Raw genomic sequence first — 16,617 nt, forward strand, 5'->3', positions numbered from 1 at the left:
AGGCTGGGCAAGGCTGAATTCAGGAGGCTGGAACTCAGTCTGGGCCTCCCATGTGGTTCGCAGGGACCCAAACACTTGGGCCATCAGCTTCTACCTCCCAGGGTGTGCATTAGTAGGTTGCTGGAGTCAGAAGTGGAGTTGGGACTCAAATCCAGGTTCTTTGGCCTGGGATGAGGGCATCCCAAGTAGTATCTTAACCACAATATCAAATGCCAGCCTTCTGTTTATCTTTTCAAAGGACCAGAGCTTCATTTTATCGATTTTTTCTATTATTTTCAGTCCCTATGTCATTTATTTGTTCTCTGGATTTTATTATTTCTTTCATTCTACTAATTTTGGTGTTGATTTGTTCCACTTTTTCCAGTTCTTTGAGGTAACGTGATGAATTGTTTATTTGAGATCTTTCGGGCTTTTTGATGCAGGCCATGCTACAGCCAGAATTTTAACACAGTTGACAAATGCCTTCCAGAAAGGTTTACACTGCAACCATTCTAGTGAGCACCGTGTCAGTGGGGTCTCCAGGGAACAGCAGAAATGTCAGATAATGACTTCTCTTTGGTAATGAGGCTCTGATGGAGACGTTCAGGCCTCATTCTGCTCCTTGCTTGGGGAATGCAGGCTTGTATTTCTCAAGGCTTCTACAGTACTGATAAGTGAGGGATGGGAAACAGGAAGTCAAAAATGCCACAAAACGCTGTTCTTACTGATGTGGGCTTTTTGTTTGTTTCTTTCAAAGATTTATGTATTTGAAAGGCAGAGTTACAGAGAGAGCGGAAAACATACCCACACCCACACCCACACCTCCAAAGAGAGGGAGAGAGAGAAAGAGAGGGAGGGAGAGAGATCTTCCATCTACTGGTTCAGAACTGAGACAGGAGTAACCAGGACTTGAAGTGGCACTCACGTAGGATGGCAGCATCACAGGCTGTGGCTTAACCAGCCGTGCTACAACGTCAGCCCGTTTCTTTGGTTTGTATTTTGGCTTAATGCTCCCAAAGTTGCTGTAAGCCCTGTGTTAATTCCCACAGTTTTGAAAGAGTTAATTTTTCTCATGAGTCAACTGAAGTTCATGGGCTTTTTGAGAGAAATACCACAGGGGTCAAGTGCCATTCCCAGCACACTGTGCCAAGGGTCACATCTGTACCTGGATCAACACAGAACCTGCACGTGCTCACCTTGATTACTTGGATGAAGTGTATTTGTCACGTTTCTCTCGGCAAGGCTACTGTCACCTCCTCCCTTTCTTCCCCTTCTGTGGAAGGAAGGCACAAGCAAACTTACAAAGTGGGAACGTAGGCTGCATGTGGCTCTGTGAATTATTTGGAATTCTACACAGATTTATCTATTTTCCTCCTGTTTATTCAATCATTTATTTATACAGATCTCTTCATATGTATTTTATTTTATTTTTATTTTCAAAGATTCATTTATTTTATTTGAAAGGCAGAGTCTCTCTCACACACACACACACAGAGAGAGAGAGAGAGAGAGAGAGAGAGAGAGAGAATGGAGGAGGCAGAGAGAGAGCACAAGATCTTCCATCCATTGATTCACTCCCCAAACAGCCACAATGGCCAGAACGAGGCAGACCAAAACCAGGAGCCAGGAACTTCCTCCAGGTCTCCCACATGGATGCAGGGGCCGAGGACTTGGGCCATCTTCTGCTGCTTTCCCAGGCACATTACCAGGGAGCTGGATCAGAAGTGGAGCAGCCGGGACTTGAACTGGTACCCATATTGGATGCCGGTGCTGCAGACAGCGGCTTAACCCACTATGCCACAGTGCCAGCTGCTCCATATATATTTTAAAAATAGTCTTGGCCATGGAGAAAATCTTAAGTTTTTCATACTATATTCTCTGGCTATAATGCAATGAAATTGGCATAAATGTTGAAAATGATTTGAAAGAACTTGATTACTGGAAATTAAAAACACATTTTTAGAAAACCCTTGAATCAGAGAACTTTAAAAGAGAGCACAGAGAAAAATAAAATAATCCAGCAAAAATTGAATTCCATAATCTAGAGCTTTAAATTAAATGCTTTCATTTTTAAAGAAGAAAGACAAAACTATTAAAGCGGCAAAATATTCATTATATAAAGCTAGACAAAGTAACAGAATATGCTATATAAATAAGAAGAGAGAATGGAGATAAAAAAGTTGAAACAATGAAGCACAAAAAGATAAATCCAGAAATTGCTTTCTTTGGAAAAAAACTAATAAATCAGAAGCACTTGCAAGCCTAATTAAGACAAGAAAGAGAGAATAAAACTAGGCAAGATTTGGAATGAGCAAGCAACTGACTGTATTCATTGAAAAACTACAGAAGAATATTGTATTAAACTCTGTGTCATTCAAATTAAAAACTCAAATAGATAATTCTAAGCAACATTAAAGTTACTGCATTTTACTCGGCAATTGGTAAACTTGAATGAACTAATGACCATAGGAAAATCTAAAAGTTGATTCACATTCTATTAGTTAGTGGCAGCATAGTTTGCGATTAGTTTATTCTTTAGAAAACGAATTACTTGGCCGGCGCCATGGCTGACTAGGCTAATCCTCTGCCTGCAGCGCCAGCACCCCGCGTTCTAGTCCCAGTTGGGGCGCCGGATTCTGTCCCGGTTGCTCCTCTTCCATTCCAGCTCTCTGCTGTGGCCCGGGAAGGCAGCAGAGGATGGCTCAAGTGCTTGGGCCCTGCACCCGCATGGGAGACCAGGAGAAGCACCTGGCTCCTGGCTTTGGATTGGCGCAGCGTGCCAGCTGTAGTGGCTATTTGGGGGGTGAACCAACGGAAGGAAGACTTTTCTCTCTGTCTCTCTCTTTCACTGTTTAACTCTGCCTGTAAAAATAAAAAAAAGAAAAGAAAATGGATTACTCCACTATTATTTATATATTTAAGGCCCTGGAAAATGCAAACCTCTCTCATTCACTTCATGAAATCAGCATAATTTTAGTGTCAATTCATGGTCAATCTTGTACAGAATTTACTGGGAACCAATACTGCCTTTTAATATATAAGCACTGCTATACTCCATTTGCTTATACTTTTTAGAATTTTTATATCAAAACAATAACTCATATTAAGTGTGATTTATTCAAGGAATTCAAGGTCAATATTGTAATCTATCATATACTCCATCATAATGATGTGATAAAGAAGAAAGTTATAGATGCAGAAAAGATACTTGATAAAGTTCAGTAGCTATTAAAATTGTTAATAAAATGGCAATAAAGGGAAACTATTTGAATTATAAATATAAATCATGGTTCAAAAGTGCCAGCAGTAAAAATGAACTTGAGCAGCAAATAAGCTGATTTCAATGGATCTCAAAATAAATAGAGGATGCCCGAAATGGCCAGTATTTATTATTAAGTCTCTAAATACAGTGACAATACAAATCATGAAATAAAACTGGTATAAATATTGAGAAAGGAGAGTAACAGCTATGTGTTTGCTAAAGGTTATCTTCAAGGCTGGCGCCGCAGCTCACTAGGCTAATCCTCCGCCTTGCGGCGCCGGCACACCAGGTTCTAGTCCCGGTCGGGGCACCGGATTCTGTCCCGGTTGCCCCTCTTCCAGGCCAGCTCTCTGCCTTGGCCAGGGAAGTGCAGTGGAGGATGGCCCAAGTGCTTGGGCCCTGCACCCCATGGGAGACCAGGATAAGTACCTGGCTCCTGGCTTCGGATCAGCGCAGTGCGCCAGCTGCAGCGCGCCGGCCGCGGCGGCCATTGGAGGGTGAACCAACAGCAAAGGAAGACCTTTCTCTCTGCCTCTCTCTCTCACTGTCCACTCTGCCTGTCCAATAAATAAATAAATTAATTTTTTTTTATTTTTTTATTTTTTTTTATTTTATTTTATTTTTTTTTTGACAGGCAGAGTGGACAGTGAGAGAGAGAGACAGAGAGAAAGGTCTTCCTTTGCCGTTGGTTCACCCTCCAATGGCCGCCGCGGCCGGCGCGCTGCGGCCGGCGCACCGCACCGATCCGATGGCAGGAGCCAGGAGCCAGGTGCTTATCCTGGTCTCCCATGGGGTGCAGGGCCCAAGCACTTGGGCCATCCTCCACTGCACTCCCTGGCCACAGCAGAGGGCTGGCCTGGAAGAGGGGCAACCGGGACAGAATCCGGCGCCCCGACTGGGACTAGAACCCGGTGTGCCGGCGCCGCTAGGCGGAGGATTAGCCCAGTGAGCCGCGGCGCCGGCCTAAATAAATTAATTAAAGGTTATCTTCAAACTTAAGAAATCAAAGATTAGCTTATGTGGGGTTTTACTTTTTTTTTTTTTTTTGAAGTTATCAACATTTGGAAAGGTGGTATAAAAATGATAAAAAACAAATTCTAGGGCTCTGGCACAGCAGGTTGGGCCACCGTCTGCAGTGCTTGCATCCCACATGGGTGCTGGTTCAAGTCCCAGCTGCTCCACTTCTGACCCATCTCCCTGCTAATGCAATGGTCCAAGTGTTTAGGTCTCTGCACCCAGGTGGGAGACCTGGAGGAAGCTCAGGGCTCCTGGTTTCAGATTGGCACAGCCCCAGCAATTGTAGCCATTTGGGGAGTGAACCAGCAGATGGAACATCTCTCTGCCTCTTTTTCTCTCTCTCTAACTTTTCTGCCTTTCAAATAAATAAATACTTTAAAAAATGAATTTTATTACCCTAGAAATCAGTACCTAAAAATGAGAAATCTTGTTCATAAATGATAGGTTGGGGTAGGGTTCTGGCCCAGCAGTTAGGATGTTGGTTGGGATGCCAATGTGCTGTATCAGGATGCCTGAGTTCAATTCCTTGTTCTGGCTCCTGACTCCAGCTTCCTGCTAGTGAGGACCCTTGCAGGCAGTGGTGATGGCTCGGGTGGTTGGGTTTCTGAAAACCACAGGAGCGACTGGGATTGTGTCCCTGGCTCTCCCAGCTTTGGCCTTGATCCAGCCCTGGCTCTTCTGAGTATATGGGAAGTGGAACAGCAGAGAGAAGCTCTGTCTCTTTGTCTCGTATTCCCCTAAAACAAAATAGAAAAGTTATTTAGTTTTAGAATGAAATTTTAAAATTAAGAATTTCTTTTTAGAGGCTAGGACCTATTTGAAGATCAGAATACAATCTTCCTTATGGGAGAGATTCCCGGTGGCCAAATAGAGGTGCCCAGTACTCACTCCTGTTCTTCTTCTCTCACGGAGAAGAACCCAACCACAAGGAAGTGGCTGCATTTCAAGGTGGGAGCCTGAAGAAGGCAGGAATGACAGGAGCGTGGTAGGACAGGGGACCGGGATGGCAGCACAGAGCGAGGAACAAAGCCACTGGCAAGTGGCTCAGCCCTGTGGTGGAGGGGAATCCATGCAGCAGGAGGAGTAAAGAGGAGAACCTCAGCAGAGCCCATGAATGCCTTTCTCGGGCAATTCTAGCTTGGCGAGGACCCACAGATACCGCAGAGTAGGAGCCCAGTGATGGCAGCTGCCTGGAGACATCATGGTGATTGTGGGTCAGAGAAGAGCAACCTTGAGAGCACAAGTTCGTAGCAGTGTGACGCCGTCTGGAGAAATCACTGTCAGACTCCCTGCTGCCCTAGGGAGCAGCAACCCCTGCACGCCCCCATCTCTGGGGCCCTGCAGACATTCTTCCACGCTATCACAAAGAATTGCAGCCTCACAGGGCCGATTGGACCCACCGAGCCATGGTGACCCCAGCACCCCAGCGCATGCAGCACTCTGCAATAAAATGGATGGGGTGCAGAGCAGCAGGGGATCCTGGCCCCAGCACCCTTACAGGCCAGAAGGCAGCAGAGTGATACAGTCCAAGTTCTGAAAGAATGGAACTGTCAACCAAGAATACATCGCCTAGCAAAGCTAACTCTCATAAATAAATAAGAAAGACTTTACAAGATGATCAAAAACAAAAGGAATTTATCACCACCAGATCAACTTTACAAAAGATGTTTAAAGGTGTCCTATGTACATAAGTAAAGAAAGATAGCTGCCTTTGAACATATGTGAAAGTGTGAAACCCAACAGGAAAATGACAAAGCATGTTCAAAATTTGCAGAAAAAAATTTTAAAGAAAAATGACAGAAACAAGCCATTACTCATCTTTAATAACTTTGAATACAAATGGACTCAATACTCATGTTAAAAGATACAGACTGGCTGAATGGATGAACATACAAGACCCAACAATATGCTCCCTGCAAGGAACTCTCCCATAAAGGCATGCACAGACTGAACATGAAGGGACAGAAAAAGATATTCCATGCAAATGGAAACCAAAGCAAGCAGAAGTAGCTATACTTATTCCAGACAAAAAAGACTTTAAAACAAAAACTTAAAAGAGATAAAGAAGGTCATGATCGAGGGATCAATTCAACAAGAAGATATGATGATTGCAAATATATATGTACCCAATGCCAATGCAGACAATTTTATAAAACAAACATTATAAAAACTAAAGGGAGGAATAAACCCCAATACAATAATAGTGGGGGACTTTGATACCCCACTTTCATCAATGAAGAGACCATCAAGAAAAACATCTGAGTTAAACTACATTACAAACCAAACAGACGTCACAAATATTTATGGAACATTTCAACAAACAGCTGCACAATATACATTCTTAGCACACATAATAGTCTCAGGGACAGACTGTATATTAGGCCACAGAACAATTCTCAACAAATTAAAAAAAATCAAAATCAGATCATATATCTTTTCTTTTTTTCTAAGATTTATTTTATTTATTTGAAAGAGTTACAGAGAGAGAGGTAGAGGCAGAGAGGTCCTCCATCTGCTAGTTCACTCGCTAGATGGCCGCAATAGCCGGAAATGCGCTGATCTGAAGCCAGAAGCCAGGAGCTTCTTCCGGGTCTCCCACGTGGGTGCAGGGGCCCAAGCACTTGGGCCATCTTCTACTGCTTTTCCAGGCCACAGCAGAGAGCTGGATTGGAAATGGAGCAGCCAGGACTCCAACCAGTGCCCATATGGGCTGCTGGTGCTTCAGGCCAGGGTTTTAACCCACTGCGCCACAGCACCAGCCCCATGTATCTTTTCTAACTACAATAGACTAACACTAGAAATCAACAACAAAAGAAACTAGAAATAATGCAAATACACAAAGACTGAGCAACATGCTCCTAAATGAACAGCGGGACATTGAAGAAATGAAAAGGGAAATGAAAAATTCTTTGAAACTAATGAAAATGGAAACAGAATGTAGTAAAACTGATGGGATACAGAAAAAGCAATACTAACAGGGAAGTGTATAGCATTAAGCACTGACATAAAAAGACAGAAAAATATAAACAATTTAACAGTGAATTTCAAGGACTTATAAAAACAAGAACAAATCAAATCCAATGTTAGTAGAAGCAAATAAAATAATGATGATTAGAGAAGAAATAGATGAAACTAAAGAACAATAAAGGTCAATGAAATGCAGAGTCAGTATTGTGATATGACAAATAAAGATGACAAACCCTTGGGTAAACAAAGAAAAAAAAGAAGACTCAATTAAAATCAGGGATGAAAAGGGATACATAATTAATACCAATACAAAGAATCATTAAGGACTATTATGCACAACTATATGTCAACAAATTGCAAATCTTACAAAAATGGATACATTTCTGGATAAATCTAACTACCCAAAGTGATGAAGACATAGAAAATATGAATAGACCAATAACAACTAATGAATTGATAATAAAAATCTCCCAACAAAGAAAAGCCAAGGACTAGATGGCTTCACTGTTGAGTCCTACCAAAATTTTAAGGAAGAACTAACACCAGTTCTTCTTAAACTATTCAAAGAATTTAAAAGCAGGGGTAGGGAGGTCCTTTCTAAACTCATTCACTGAAACCAGTACCTTAATTCCCTAGTCAGACAAGGACACAACAACACTGCAACAACAAAAAGAAAACTATAGCCAATATCCCCAATGAAGATAGATGCAAAAATTCTTAACAAAATACTAGCAAACTGAATCTAACATACGAAAAAGATCATCCATGATGATTCATTGAGCTTTATCCTAGGGATAAATGTAGATAGGTCAACACATGTAAATCAATAAATGCAATATATCACAGCAACAGAATGAAGGATAAAAATATTCTGATAATTTCAGTAGATGTAGAAAAAGCATTGAATAAAATTCAATTCTTATAATGAAAAGCTTGAACAAATGAGATATACTTGATCATAATGAAAACAATATATGACAAACCCATAGACAACTTCTTCTTGAATGGGGAAAAACTGAAAGAATTTCCTCTAAGGTCTGTAACCAGATAAGAACACCCACTTTTACTACTTTTATCTGATGTAGTATTGTAAGTTTTAGCTAGAGCCACTATGCAAGAAAAGGAAATACAAATCATACAAACAGGAAAGGAAGAAATCAAATTATCACTGTTTGCAGATGTCATCAGTCTATGTTCAGAGAAACCAAAAGTCTGCACCACAAGATGATTAGAATTGATAACTGAATTCAGTAAAGTTACAGGATACAAAACCAAAACACAAAACTGATAGAATTTTTATACACTAATAATAAACTCATTGACAAAGAACTTATAAGAACTATGTCATTCATGACAGCAAAAATAAAATAAAATTTTATAAAATACCTTGCAATAAATTTAACCAAGAATGTGAAAGACCTCTACAAAGAAAGTTACAAAGCAGTAATGAACGAAATTGAATAAGACATAAAGAAATGGAAAGACTTCCCATCTTCATAGATTGGAAGAATGAATATTATTAAAATGTCCATATTACCCAAGATGATTTACAGATTCAACACAGTCCCCACATCAGACAGATGACATTATTCAAAGAACTAGAAAAAAAACCCTAAAATTGAAATGGAAGCACTAAAGACTACAAATAGACAAAGCAATCTTGAACTAAAAGGATAAAGCTGAAGGCAGCACAATACCAGATCTCAAGACACACTATAGCACTATTGTAACAAACACAGCGTGGTATTGGCTTACAAACATACACACACACATGGATGGAACAGACGGCCCAGAAATAACTCCCGGCATCTAAAATCAACTGATATTTGAGAAAGGTGCCACAAACATACCCTGGAGATAGGAAAGTCTTGGGAAAACTAAAAAAGTATGCATTTTTAAAAAAAGATTGGTTTATTTATTTGGAAGTCAGAGTTACAGACTGGGATGAGGGAGAGAGACAGAAAGAGAGATCTTATAATTTCTGGGTCACTGCCTAGATGGCCTCAACTGCCAGGGATGAACTAGGCAGAAACCAGGAGCCAGAAGCTTCATCTGGGTCTCCCACCTGGGTGGCAAAGGCTCAAACACTTGGCACATCTTCCAATGCTTTTGCCAAGCCATAGCAGGAAGTGAGATTAGAAGCAGAGCAGATGGGACATGAACCTGCAGCCACACAGGAGACCTAGGTGGAGTTCCAGCCTCCTGACTTAAGCCTGGCTTATGCCTAGCCATTGTGACCACATGGGGAGTGCACCAGCAGGTGGAAGACCTCTCTCTTGCGCTCTCTCTCTCTCTCTCTCTGTAACTCTGCATATCAGATAAATAAATCTTTGAAATAACAAAACAAAAAGTCTTCCACTAAAGATCAGGTGCTGGGAAAACTAGACATTGTAGGCAGAAGACAAGATTCACTCCCCAACCTGTCACCCTATGTAAAAACCAATCTGAAATGGATCAAAGATATAAATGTAAGACCCAAAACTATGAAACTACTAGAAGAAACATATGGGAACTTGACTCTCACTGGGATTAAACATGACAATAGGTCTGATCTGATTTCATCATCATTTAAAAAAAATCATCTATTATTTTTCACTTTATGTTTCTGTGTGGGAGCAAACTGTTGAAATACTTACTTAAGGTATACTAAGCTGATCTTCTGTATATTAAGATAATCGAAAATGAATCTTGATGTGAATGGAAGGGGAGAGGGAGTGGGAAAGGGGAGGGTTGTGGGTGGGAGGGACGGTATGGGGGGGGAAGCCATTGTAACCCATGAGTCGTACTTTGGAAATTTATATTCATTAAATAAAAGATAAAAAAAAAAAAAGAAACATATGGGAGACACTTCAAGAAACTAGCATAGGCAGTGATTTTCTTTTTGATAAGAAACACAGGCAACAAAAACAAAAATAGACAAACGAAATTTTATCAAATGAAGAAGTTTTTCTCTACAGCAAAGGAAACAGTTAAGAGAGTGAAAAGACAATGGACAGAATGGGAGCAAACATTTTCAAACTATTCACCTGCCTAAGGGTTCATATCTAGAATATGTAAGGTACTCAAAACCCTCAACAAGAAAAAGCTCAAGCAATTCAGTTAAGAAATGTGCAGGGGGGCCTGCGCTGTGGCATAGCAGGTAAAGCAGCTGCCTGCAGTGCCGATATCCAAAATGGGCGCCAGTTTGTGTCCCCACTGCTCCATTTCCAGTCCAGCTCTCCGCCATAGCCTGGGAAAGCAGTAGAAGACGGCCCAAGTCTTTGGCCCCTGCGCCCACGTGGGAGACCAGGAGGAACCTCCTGGCTCCTGGCTTCAGATCAGCCCAGCTCTGGACATTGCAGGCATTTGGGGAAGAAACCAGCAGATGGAAGACACCTTTCTCTCTCTCTCTTTCTCTCTCTGACTCTCTGTAACTCAGCCTTTCAAATAAATAAATAAATCTTTTTAAAAATAAAGAAATGGGCAAAGGATTTGAATAGACATTTCTCAAAATGAGAAATCTAAATGGCCAGAAAATACATGGAAAAATACTCAATATCACTAGCCATCAGGGAAATGCAAACCAAATCCTCAATGAGCCATCATCTCACTCTAGTTAGAATGACCATTATCAAAAACATTAAAAAAAAAAAAGCTAGCACTGCTAAGGATGTAGAGAAAAGGAAATCTTAATACACAGCTGATGAGAATGCAAATGAGTACCACTATTATGGAGAACAATATGGAGTTTCTTTAGAAAACTAAAAATAGTTCCACCAAGTGAACCAGCTACCCCTTTTAAAAATATGTGAGTGCTAGGCCGGCGCCGCGGCTCACTAGGCTAATCCTCCGCCTTGTGGCGCTGGCACACCGGGTTCTAGTCCCGGTCGGGGCGCCGGATTCTGTCCCGGTTGCCCCTCTTCCAGGCCAGCTCTATGCTATGGCCCCAGGGAGTGCAGTGGAGGATGGCCCAAGTGCTTGTGCCCTGCACCCCATGGGAGACCAGGATAAACACCTGGCTCCTGCCTTTGGATCAGCGCGGTGCGCTGGCTGCAGCACACCAGCCGCCGCGGTCATTGGAGGGTGAACCAATGGCAAAGGAAGACCTTTCTCTCTGTCTCTCTCTCTCTCACTGTCCACTCTGCCTGTCAAAAAAAAAAAAAAATGTGAGTACTTCATTTCCTTCACACACAAACACACACACACACAATGAAATCACGGTATGAAAGAGATACCTGCACTTTCATGTTCATTGCAGCACTGTTCACAACAACCACGACATGACACAAATCTAGGTATCCATGTATGGCTGAATGAATCAAGATGCAGTATGGGGCTGACGCTGTGGTGCAGCAGGTTAAAGCTCCAGCCTGCAGTGCCAGCATCCCATGTGGGCGCCGGTTCAAGTCCCGGCTGCTCCTTTTCTGATCCGGCTCTCTGCTATGACCTGGGAGTGCAGGAGAAGACGGCCCAAATCCTTGGGCCCCTGCACACATGTGGAGACTCTGAGAAAGCTCCTTTCTCCTGGCTTCAGATGGGCTCAGCTCTGGTCGTTGCGGCCAATTGGAGAGTGAACCAGCAGATGGAAGACCTCTCTCTCTCTGGCTCTACCTCTCTCTGTAACTCTTTCAAATAAATAAAATAAATCTTAAAAACAAGTAAGATGTGGTATATTACTCAGCCATTAAAAAGAATGAAATGCTAAAGCTGGCATTGTGGTGCAGTGGGTTAAACTACTTCCTGTAATGCCGGCATTCCATATGAGCACTGGTTTGAGACCCAGTTGATCCACTTCTGATCCAGCTCCCTACTAATGTACATGGGAAATCAGCAGAGACTGATCCAAGCATCTGGGCTTCTGACACCCACATGAAAGATCTGGGTGGAATTCCTGGCTCCTGGCTTCCGCCTGGCCCAGTCCAGGCGATTGAGGCCATTTGAGGAGTAAACCAGAGGAAGATGATCTCTCTCTCTCTCTCTCTTTGCTTTTCAAATAAATACAAATAAAAAAGATAAAAGACAAAAATGAATATTTCATACTCAGTATAAAGAACCAGAGGAGAGAGACTGGTAGGTTCCAAGCATGAATAATAATTATTATTATTATAATTATAATGAAATATAGGCACTAGGCCGGCGCCGTGGCTCACTAGGCTAATCCTCCGCCTAGCGGCGCCGGCACACCGGGTTCTAGTCCCGGTCGGGGCGCCGGATTCTGTCCCGGTTGCCCCTCTTCCAGGCCAGCCCTCTGCTGTGGCCAGGGAGTGCAGTGGAGGATGGCCCAGGTGCTTGGGCCCTGCACCCCATGGGAGACCAGGAAAAGCACCTGGCTCCTGGCTCCTGCCATCGGATCAGCGCGGTGCGCCAGCCGCAGCGCGCCGGCCGCGGCGGCCATTGGAGGGTGAACCAACGGCAAAGGAAGACCTTTCTCTCTGTCTCTCTCTCTCACTGTCCACTCTGCCTGTCAAAAAAAAAAAAAATAAATAAAAAAAAAAAAAAAAAAAGAAATATAGGCACTAAATGTCTGGCATTACTGGTTTGTGCCATATGTATGTGTTGAAATATTACACTATAATCCATAGAAATGTACAAGTAATACATACTAATCCAAAATCAAAGAAAAGAAGGAAGAAAGAAATACAAAGAGTGGCCAGCACTGTGATGTAGCAGGTAAAGCTGCTGCCTGAAGTGCTGGCATCCCATATGGGCACCGGTTGAAGTCCTGGCTGCTCCACTTCTGATCCAGCTCTCTGCTCTGGCCTGGGAAAGCAGCAGAAGATGGCCCAAGTAACTGGGGCCCTGCACCCACATGGGAGACCCGGAAGAAGCTCCTGGGTCCTGGCTTTGGATGGATGCAGCTCCGCTGTTGCAGCCAATTGGGAAGTGAACCAGTGGATGGTAGATTCTCTCTCTCTCTCTCTGCCTCTCCTCTCTGTGTGTAACTCTGACTTTCAAATAAATAAATAATTATTAAAAAAAAAGAAAAAAAGGAAAGAAGGAAAGAAGGAAGGAAGGAAGGAAGGAAGGAAGGAAGGAAGGAAGGAAGGAAGGAGCTCTCTCAGGCACAGGGCTCAGAGGCTTCTGGACGGTGAACACGTGGTGATGGTCCTACAGTGGTGCCCGGGAGAACATGGGCGCTCCATGCCCTCTCTCCCACCCTCACCCTCTGTGACCTCCCGTGCTTCCTTTGTCATATGCTTTGTAAGAAACCGGTAAACACGACAGAACAAAAAAGGGAGAGAACGATCCAACATGGGAAGCAGAATACACAGCAGACCCATAGAATGACAGATGTCCTAAACAGCACTCTGGCCTCAGAATCAGCCCTTAAGGCATTCGGATCTGGCTGAAAAGCCCATGAGAGTATTTCAGGTATGGAAAGCCAAAACACTCTGGCAAAAAAAATATATATATATATGATCAGAGTTGGTGAACTCAAAAGGCTTCTAGAGCCTTGGCGACTCATGACTGGAGCCTAGAGAGATTACTGATGCCATAGACAGGAGTGTCAATTTGTAAAGTCAACAACAGGAGTCACTGTGCACTTACTCCTCATGTAGGATCTCTGTCCTTAATGTGCTGTACATTGTGATTTAATGCTATAACTAGTACTCAAACAGTATTTTTCACTTTGTGTTTCTATGTGGGTGCAAACTGTTGAAATCTTTACTTAATATATACTAAACTGATCTTATGTATATAAAGAGAAATGAAAATGAATCTTGATGTGAATGGAAGGGAGAGGGAATGGGAAAGGGGAGGGTTGTGTGTGGGAGGGAAGTTATGGGGGGGGAAAGCCATTGTAATCCATAAGCTGTACTTTGGAAATTTATATTCATTAAATAAAAGTTAAAAAAATAAATAAATAAAAGAGAAAAAAAAAAGAAACTGGTAAACAGAATAATAAGCTTCACTGCTGATAGATGATCTCCCAGAGGAAACTGTCCTTGGATGGGAAGACTTACTTTAAGGATCTGTCCTCCCTAATTGGGTATATGAACCTCGTGCAATTCCAATTAATAAAATGCTTTCAAAGATATGGACAAATAATCCTAATATATATATATATTCTAATCCTAGAATATATACTATATATATATATATATAAAATAGCAAGTGCCTAAGAATAATTTGTACAAACTATGAAGAATAACCATGATGGAGAATTTACCTTTTAGGATTGTTTTTCAATCAATGTCACATTTGTATGGGAATAGACAGAATTACAAAACAGGCTTCAAAATAAGTAGCAGTGGTAGAGAATTTAACATATAACAAATATGGTTAATTCTATGAGGAAAATTATATGGATTATTTAGTAAATGTGCTAGAACAGTTTTCCACCCAACTAGATTGACTCTCAACTTAATCCTTTCCAAAAGCAAGTTCCTCAGTCTCCCCCAGGGTTCCAGTTATGGTGGACTCAGGCCATTCTGGACATCTCATCTGCTCTACCCTTTCTCCTACTGCAGAAAACAAATGCAAACCCTAAACATAATAATACACAGGGAGAGACCTGAAAGTGTGGGACAGTGCCGAGCAGCAGGTGTCTCTAGGAGCACGTGCCTACTTACCTGAGCAATGGGATGTAAGAGGCTCCCCAAAGCGCCTGTCTCCGCGCCTCCACAAGGTGCGGGGTTGGGGGAGCTTGAACAAGCCTGCCTTCCCTGCAGCCTGGAGAACCAGCACACTGACGGTGGAACACTGGCGAGATTGGGCGGGCCTGGGGGCCCACATGTCCTGCTGCCTCAGTCCACGCATGTGCAGAAGACTCCTCGCATCTCAGGCGAACACCAGAGACCTGCACACAGCCTGGAGCTACTGTTCCAGAGACGGTTTGAAGTTTATGCCCTGGCAAGAAAATGACCTGCCAAAACAAAGGGGGAAGTAAGAGACGTTCATAAGACAAAAATAGCAGAATCCAGAATTTTCACAATCTAACATTCATAATGTCCAGGATGTAATCTAAAGTATCAGACATACAAACATATTCTCAAGAGGCTACAAATAGTCTCACTCCTCAATAAAATAAAATAAAACTATTTTCAGTGAATGAAAATTGCAGCACAGATAAGGAAATTGTATCATAAAAAATAGAAATTTTATGGCTGAAAAAATAATATTTCTGAAATTACAAATTCACTGGATGTGCTTAAAAATCCAACTGGATATGAGAGACGAAAGTTAAGTGTATTTGAAGACAGAGTGATAAATATTATCCAAACCGAACAGAAGAGGACTGAAAAAAAGATAAACATTCAATTTGGGTATTTTCATTTTTGTGTTTTAAATATTTCCATATCCCTACTTAGCACGTTCAACCTTCCCATAGCTTCTTGAACATATGGAATGCAGTCATAATGACTGTTTAAGTGTTTTGTCTGCTAACTGTATTACCAGTGTCATTTCTGGGTCAGTTTGATTGCTTGGCTTTTCTTATTATGGGTTGTATTTGTGCTACTTTGCATGCTTCATGATGTTTGAGTGTATGTCAGCTCTGCGAAATTTTCTTGTTCGGTGCTGTACCTTACTGTGTTGCTATAAATATCCTTGGACTTTATTTTTGGATGCTAAGATAATTGGAAACAATTTGGTTCTGTTGGGTCTTGCTTTAAGCTTCGTTAGGAGGGAAGACAGCAACATTGAGTCTATGGTAATATTTTCTACACCAGGAGACAAAAGCTGTTTTGAGCCTTCTATGAGTACCTGTAATTCTGAGGAGTTTCCCACTCCAGACCATGTGAGCAGGCACTTTTCCAGTTCTTTGGAAGGAGTTTTCCCTTTACTCCTTTTGGTATTTCTCTCACGCGCACGTGCTGATGTGTGCTAGGACTCTGGAGATCTCTGGCATTCTCCTTCTCGATGGCTCTCCTCTTCAGCACCTTGCCCTGTGATTCTAGCTGCTCAGCAGCCCCCGTGGTCCCCAGCCTTCCTCTTTCTCTTCAGTATGGGCAGGTTGTTGTGCTCCACCTGGACTGTCTTTCCCTGTACTGTGCCTGGAAATTCTGTCCAGTCATCGCTAGGGCAATTGTGGGGCTCACCTTATTTGTATTTCATCTCTCAGGAGTCACTGTTCTTTTTTTTTTTTTTTTTTTGGACAGGTATAGACATTGAGAGAGAGAGAGACAGAGAAAAAGGTCTTCCTTCTGTTGGTTCACCCCCCAAATGGCCGCTACCACTGGCGCGATGCTGCGCTGATCCGAAGCCAGGAGCCAGGTGCTTCTTCCTGGTTTCCCATGCGGGTGCAGGGCCCAAGCACTTGGGCCATCCTCCACTGCCCTCCTGGGCCACAGCAGAGAGCTGGACTGGAAGAGGAGCAACTGGGACTAGAACCCGGCACCCATATGGGATGCCGGCGCCCCAGGTGGAGGATTAGCCAAGTGAGCCATGGCGCCGACCCCACTGTTCTTTTT

General features: G+C 42.6%; 1 pseudogene; it reads right to left on the minus strand.

Moving 5' to 3' along the window:
• The window catches only part of LOC100349706 (large ribosomal subunit protein uL3-like), a 45,457-nt pseudogene that overhangs the window by 12,933 nt on the left and 15,907 nt on the right, over positions 1 to 16,617 (minus strand).

The sequence above is a fragment of the Oryctolagus cuniculus genome, chromosome 18 (assembly GCF_051225735.1).
Source record: "Oryctolagus cuniculus isolate XC-2025 breed Fujian yellow rabbit chromosome 18, ASM5122573v1, whole genome shotgun sequence".
In the NCBI taxonomy this organism is placed as follows: Eukaryota; Metazoa; Chordata; class Mammalia; order Lagomorpha; family Leporidae; genus Oryctolagus; species Oryctolagus cuniculus.